General features: G+C 36.4%; 1 long non-coding RNA gene and 1 pseudogene across 1 annotated transcript; both read right to left on the bottom strand.

Moving 5' to 3' along the window:
• Positions 1-2,342: 2,342 nt before the first annotated feature.
• On the bottom strand, positions 2,343-2,463 carry LOC123656788 (annotated as a pseudogene).
• Positions 2,464-5,890: 3,427 nt separating this feature from the next.
• Positions 5,891-6,816, bottom strand: LOC123656269. Its single transcript, XR_006743508.1, has 2 exons — positions 6,733-6,816; positions 5,891-6,110 (listed from the first exon to the last, which is right to left on the bottom strand). It is a non-coding gene; the product is annotated as an uncharacterized LOC123656269 (long non-coding RNA).

The raw sequence follows: 6,816 nt of genomic DNA, 5'->3' as shown, positions 1-6,816 counted from the left end.
ATCTATTGGAGCGAAGTTCCTTATGGCAGGCTTGACATATTGGCTGGGCGAGCGAACTGAAAAAAATGTGATACTAAAACCGTAAGAAAATATATATAACGGAAGTGACGTAATATCAGTAACACGACTGTATAATATGACGTTTGTAAAACTAAAATATTACTAGTAAACTTTTTTTACATTATTTATGTAATTTTATACTGTCGACAAAAATAAATAAAGACATAATAGGTATGTTTTTTTATTTCACTTAATAGTTCGAATTATTATTATTATTATTATTTTGTTTGATTTATTTTATTTTACCGTATTTGTTATTTTCTAAAATACTAAATTTCGTAAATACTTTTATGTACTTAATTAAAAATCAATCAACAAAATTAAAAAAAAAAATCAAGAACTAGAAAATATATACATATTAAAAAATTCAACATTTTTTTTCTAATTGTTATGTTGTGTGTTGTATATATTTCTGTTCTATTGTATGTTATTATAGTATAAGGGATGCCTATTGATTATTTTTTTGTCCACCTACGTTGTATTGTAAAATTCAAGTTGTTTTCTTTTTTCGTTTGCTAACAAACACGATGATTCTACATAACTTCACGTATATATCACAAACACGTGTTACATACAGTCTGAATATTTAATCAGTCACTAAAAATTCTGTGAATAAAGTGACGACCGCTCGCAGCGCTGCGGTCGCTTCGTACTCGCTTACTTCTAATCCTCACTGAAAAGTCACATGCATTTACTTTTACACATAAAGAATTATTTTAAAAAATTATATGTATAATGTAATTACATTTTAATGAGTACATTACTGACCCTCCACGCACTCGCTGGTGAACGAACACGTAACATTTATACTATTTGTACCTACGATTATACAATATTTGTAGGACTACCACACTTGTGTTTGCTCGCAAACGAAAAAAAAACCGACTTCAATTACATCGACGAGTAATACAACGTAGATCGACGAAAAAATAGTCAAGTAACTACGCGGTATTAAAGATTACTCAAAAATTAGTTATCAGATCTCGATAAAATTTATATGTGACCACATGATAAACACCAGCTTTGGATTAAATTAAAAATTATCAAAATCGGTGCACCCAGTAAAAAGTTATTGCGGATTTTCAAGAGTTTGCCTCGATTTCTCTTGGATCCTATCATCAGATCCCGGTTTCCTTATCATGGTACCAAACTAGGGACATCCCCTTTCCAACAAAAAAAGTATTTATCAAAATCGGTACATCCAGTAGAAAGTTATGCGGTTTAATACAACGTAGGTCGACGAAAAAAGCGTCAAGAAAAAACGCATTATTAGATATACTTCGAAAACTAGTTAGATCTCAAATAAATTTAAATGGGACCAATTGGCACAAACCACCTCTCGATCGAAAGAAAATTTGTCGAAATCGCTCCACCCAATCAAAAGTTCTGAAGTAATATATATGTATTAAAAAAAAAGAATACAGTCGAATTGAGAACCTCCTCTTTTTTTGGAAGTCGGTTAAAAAAACGGGTGAGCTATATCAAGCGGCTCTGCATACTAGAGTTAGTACCAAAACTCAATAACAGATGGCGGTGTACGTAATTAAATCGCGCTAACGTTTCGTTTCTTGTACAGCGCATAGGTCAGCGGCAACTTATAAACGTTGATAATGCGTATATTACTTGAAATTTTTGCAATCCGTGTCAGTTCTCTGACACGGAATCTTAAAAATTTAAAATTAAATAAGATTATTGTATCGCAATGAAATGATGAAACACTTCTTCAAAATACGAGTTATTGTAGTCTTGATTTCACTATTTCATTCGAGTTGATAACTTGATAACCAAATTCGACATATTATATTATATAGATATTTTTAAATTCATGTAATAATATATTAAAGAAAAAAAAGTGTCTTAGTATGACTTCAAGAAGGTAAGTACTTCGTGAACAAAAGGAAAGATTGAAAGATAATCACTTTGAAATTGTAATTTATATAATGACGATTCGAAAGTGCTTTTTACGTTTATTTGAATTAAGTTGTTTTTGATTTCAAACAGCTTTGAATAAATTATTTTTGGTTTAAAACTTTTTTTCCATAGAAGTAATATCTTTAAAAAAGTTACTACATCAAAAAAATATAGCTTTAAAGGCGTGTCCTAAAACGTACTCAAATATTTTCAAACCATTAGGTAGGTACTGTTCAACTTGGTGACTTACGCCATATGACGGCGAGACGCGGCTTGGATTCATTTGATTTTACATTAGGTACCTCATAAGATATGTATCTAAATTATAAACAAATAAAAAAAAAAAAAAAAAACAATTTAAATAAAACAAGAGTCAACATCCGCCGCGGTGTTCCGAGGCGGTCACCCATCCAAGTACTGACCGCGCCTGACGTTGCTTAACTTCGGTGATCGGACGAGAACCGGTGTATTCAACGAGGTATGGACGTTTAAAATTCCTGACTCTTGACAGACTCCGTGACGCGTTTGATTCGTAAAAAGACCCCTCATTCGCAATAAAGAAGTTTCATTTAAAAACTTAATAAAATAGGCTTGTTGATGAAGTAATTTTCATTTTTTAACCGACTTCCAAAAAAGGAGGAGGTTCTCAATTCGACTGTATTTTTTTTTTTTTTTATGTATGTTACATCAGAACTTTTGACTGGGTGGAGCGATTTCGACAAATTTTCTTTTAATCGAAAGGTGGTGTGTGCCAATTGGTCCCATTTAAATTTATTTGAGATCTAACAACTACTTTTCGAGCTATATCTCCTGGTTTCCTTATCATGGTACTAAACTAGGGATATCCCCTTTCCAACAAAAAAGAATTATCAAAATCGGTACATCCAGTAGAAAGTTATGCGGTATAGTACAACGTAGGTCGACGAGAAAAGCGTCAAGTAAAAACGCATTATTAGATATAACTCGAAAAGTAGTTGTTAGATCTCAAATAAATTTAAATGGGACCAATTGGCACACACCACCTTTCGATTTAAAAAAAATTGTCGAAATCGGTCCACACGGTCAAAAGTTCTGATGTAACATACAAAAAAAAAATACAGTCGAATTGAGAACCTCCTCCTTTTTTGGAAGTCGGTTAAAAAATGTTACTACTAAAATTCGAAGATTGGGCGAAATTTGTTTTTAATTTACTATTTGATGCATTAAATTAAAATATATTTTCAAAATTTACTTAAATTTACATACAGTATCAAGATTTATTAATGGAACTAACTTGTTTAAGTAGAAGTGAATAGCGATCGAGATATTATGCACAAAACAAACAACACACCTGCGTGACTTAACAACAAGAAGCGCCTTTGTTATAAATTAAATAGCTTTCATTATTACGATGAAAATGCAAATTAAAAAAAAAAACAGTCGAATTGAGAACCTCCTCCTTTTTTGGAAGTCGGTTAATAAGCCTTTAGTCTTCGCACCATTGAAGGTACAATAGCGTTTGACTACAAGCACTTAATCGTGGATAATATATAATATTTGATTCATGGTCGACTTCAAACATTCGCACAATTGAAGACGCTTAAAATGATATCAGAGTTAAAGGAATAAAAGATAAATAATTCCGTCATACACTATTTGTTTATCTGATATAAATTTTTATTGGTGTAGTAAATCCAAACAGTATAATTCAACAATAACTAATTATGTCAATTGGCGAAAGATGAATAGTAGGTATATTTTATTGCCAGGTACCCGACGATTAAAATCCACGATTTTTAAGCGTCGAGTGTAGAGACATCTTATACCTAAAACCAGGCAGTGCACCCCAAACTTCTCTAACAGTGTAAATGTCGTTGACCATTTAACATCAGATGAGACCGTTCGATTCTTTGCTCCTTTCATTATAAAAAATATCATCAACATTTACATATATGTTGAATTACAGTATTAATAAAACCAGAAAAAAAAATCACTCACTCACTCACTTACTCACTTCAGCCTATCGCAGTCCACTGCTGGACATAGGCCTCCCCAAGTTTGCGCCAGACATCCCGGTCTTCCGCAATCCTCATCCAGCCGACACCGGGAATCTTACGTATATCGTCGGTCCAACGGGCCGGAGGACGTCCCACACTGCGTTTGCCAAGACGCGGCCTCCACTCTAGGACCCGTCTACTCCAACGGCCATCGGTCCTGCGACACAAATGACCAGCCCACTGCCACTTCAACTTGCTAATTCTGTAGGCTACGTCGGTTACTTTCGTTCTCTCGCGGATAGTCTCATTTCTAATCCTATCTTTAAGAGAAACCCCAAGCATAGCCCGTTCCATTGCACGTTGAGCGACCCTAAATTTGTGGACCAGTCCCTTCGTCAGTGTCCACGTCTCGGCTGCGTATGTTAACACAGGCAGGACGCATTGTTCGAAGACTTTTGTTTTCAAGCATTGCGGAATCTTCGAAGTGAAGACTCGACGAAGCCTGCCAAACGCCGCCCAGCCCAACCGAATCCTCCTATCGGCCTCCCTCTCGAAGTTGTTGCGGCCCAGTTGGATAGTATGGCCTAGGTAAATATAATCCTGAACAACTTCGAGAAGGGTACCATCGACCGATACCGGTATCGGTATGACTTGGTTGTTAAACATGACTTTCGTCTTATCCAAGTTCATACAGAGACCGACACGTCGGGAGGACTCGTTTAGGCTGGCCAGCATTTGGCCTAACTCATCCAGCGTCTCCGAAAAGATGACAATATCGTCGGCGAAACGAAGGTGAGAGATGAATTCACCGTTGACGTTGATGCCTCGTTCCCCCCAATCTAAGGTCTTAAAAACATCCTCTAGCGCAGTGGTAAACAGTTTCGGTGATATTACATCCCCCTGTCTTACCCCGCACCGGAGGGAAATAGGTCTTGTTCTTTGGTCATTGACATGAACGGTCATCGTCGTCGTCGTCAAAAAAAATCGAGATGACAGCAAACCTCCTTGAGGCACACCAGCAGTTACGGTTAATCAGTCAGAGCAAATGTTCAGAGAAGGTGTCTAGAACTGGTACGCGATCATGACACGATGATAACGACCTTGAATCTAATAATGCCCGTACTATATCATAATCCACATTATTGCAGGCTTTGTTACTTCTACGACAAAGCAAGAAGTATCTTGCTCAAAGCCAGTAACAGCTACACTGGAGATGTACTTAGTCTTACAGAATATAGCAGCCCAATAATGGTGCTCTCAACTGGTTCTACGTTTTGAATATCATATCAAAAATTGACCGCTCCAGCGGGATTCGAACCCGCGTCTCCGACTGACCGTGTCGGCGCTCTAGCCAATTAAGCTATGGAACGATGTACCCGCTAGAGCGAAATTTTTGATATGATGATTTTTATTTTCGGTTTAAGCGAACCGTGGCGCCGTCTATAGTGAGTTCTTTACAGAGACCCGTAACTATTCAAAGTTTCATATTACAATGAAATCTTTGACAGGAGACGACACCATGCTATTTTTAATATGTACGATTTTATTTTTGTGTTACCCTCACATTAGGAATTCTAAACATTTTGAATATCATATCAAAAATTGACCGCTCCAGCGGGATTCGAACCCGCGTCTGCGACTGACCGTGTCGGCGCTCTAGCCAATTAAGCTATGGAACGATGTACCCGCTAGAGCGAAATTTTTGATATGATGATTTTTATTTTCGGTTTAAGCGAACCGTGGCGCCGTCTATAGTGATATATTGATGATATAGTGATATAGTAGTATAGTGGTTCTACGTTCCCGAGGTGATTGAGTTAGCCTGAGTCCCTACGATCGTCAACACATCTGTTCTGCCCTTGGTATTGCATGAGTCGTGCGATGCGCTAAATATACTTTTATTTTTATTACAAAAATATAGGTATGTTAAATTAAAGTCATTGTGTCACACAAAATCATTTATTATTAAAGAGATGTGAGTGTTACAATTCAAACGTGATGTGATAAGTGAACAGTCTTCAAAACTTGTAATAAGCAGAACTGAGTAAGTTTTTTTTTTGTTGTGTTGACAGGAAAGATATTTTGTTCTTCAACACTAGTGCAGGAGCTACAGTTTCACAGAGATAGTATTACAACAAGGTACGTCACGAGGGCCCCAAAAATCTGTAAATTGGAAAGAATTCGCTCTCAAATATAGTCTATTATCTTAGTTAGCTTAAGGTCGCTTAATTTTAAAAAATAACATCAATGTAGGAAAAAGACAGATTCTGAATTGAGTCTGAGAACCAACTTTTATTAAAGTAAATAAGTAATAGCTTCAGTAAAATATGAACATAAACCTACACAACTATTTCAAAAATATCCAAAAAATGTAGTCGCAAAGTCACTATTACACGCGGACAAAGTCGTGGGCACAGTTAGTATGCAATAAAGTCAAGCATGATGACGAAAACAATGTCATGTGACCAATGTGAGTGAATCAAGTTAATATTACGTCATAGCCTGATACCGCGGAGCAGGTATTGAACGTATTCGTTCCTATAGATATCATTTATTAACGGAGGTCCTAATGGTTTCAGACAAACAATATTTCTTTCCATCGTTGTTGGCCTGCGTTGAGTAAGGAAACTAGAGTTTCTGATGATGGACTGTGTCGGCGCGGGGATAGGCTTGGCAATGCATCTGTGATGCTTTTGCTGTTACAGGTGTCCCTAGGCTATGGCGATCCTTAGCTATCAGGAGGGCGTTAGTTTCTTTACAACTATGAAAAAGATAAATTAATAACCTTCACACCAAGAGACCTTGACAAGGTGCACATACTGAGCGGAGAATATGTCGTCTTATTCAGCAGTAGAATACGGATAAATAA

Source organism: Melitaea cinxia, chromosome 9, assembly GCF_905220565.1.
Source record: "Melitaea cinxia chromosome 9, ilMelCinx1.1, whole genome shotgun sequence".
Lineage (NCBI taxonomy): Eukaryota > Metazoa > Arthropoda > Insecta > Lepidoptera > Nymphalidae > Melitaea > Melitaea cinxia.
The sequence above is the reverse complement of the archived record's forward strand: the minus strand, read 5'-3'. Positions and strand labels throughout refer to the sequence as shown.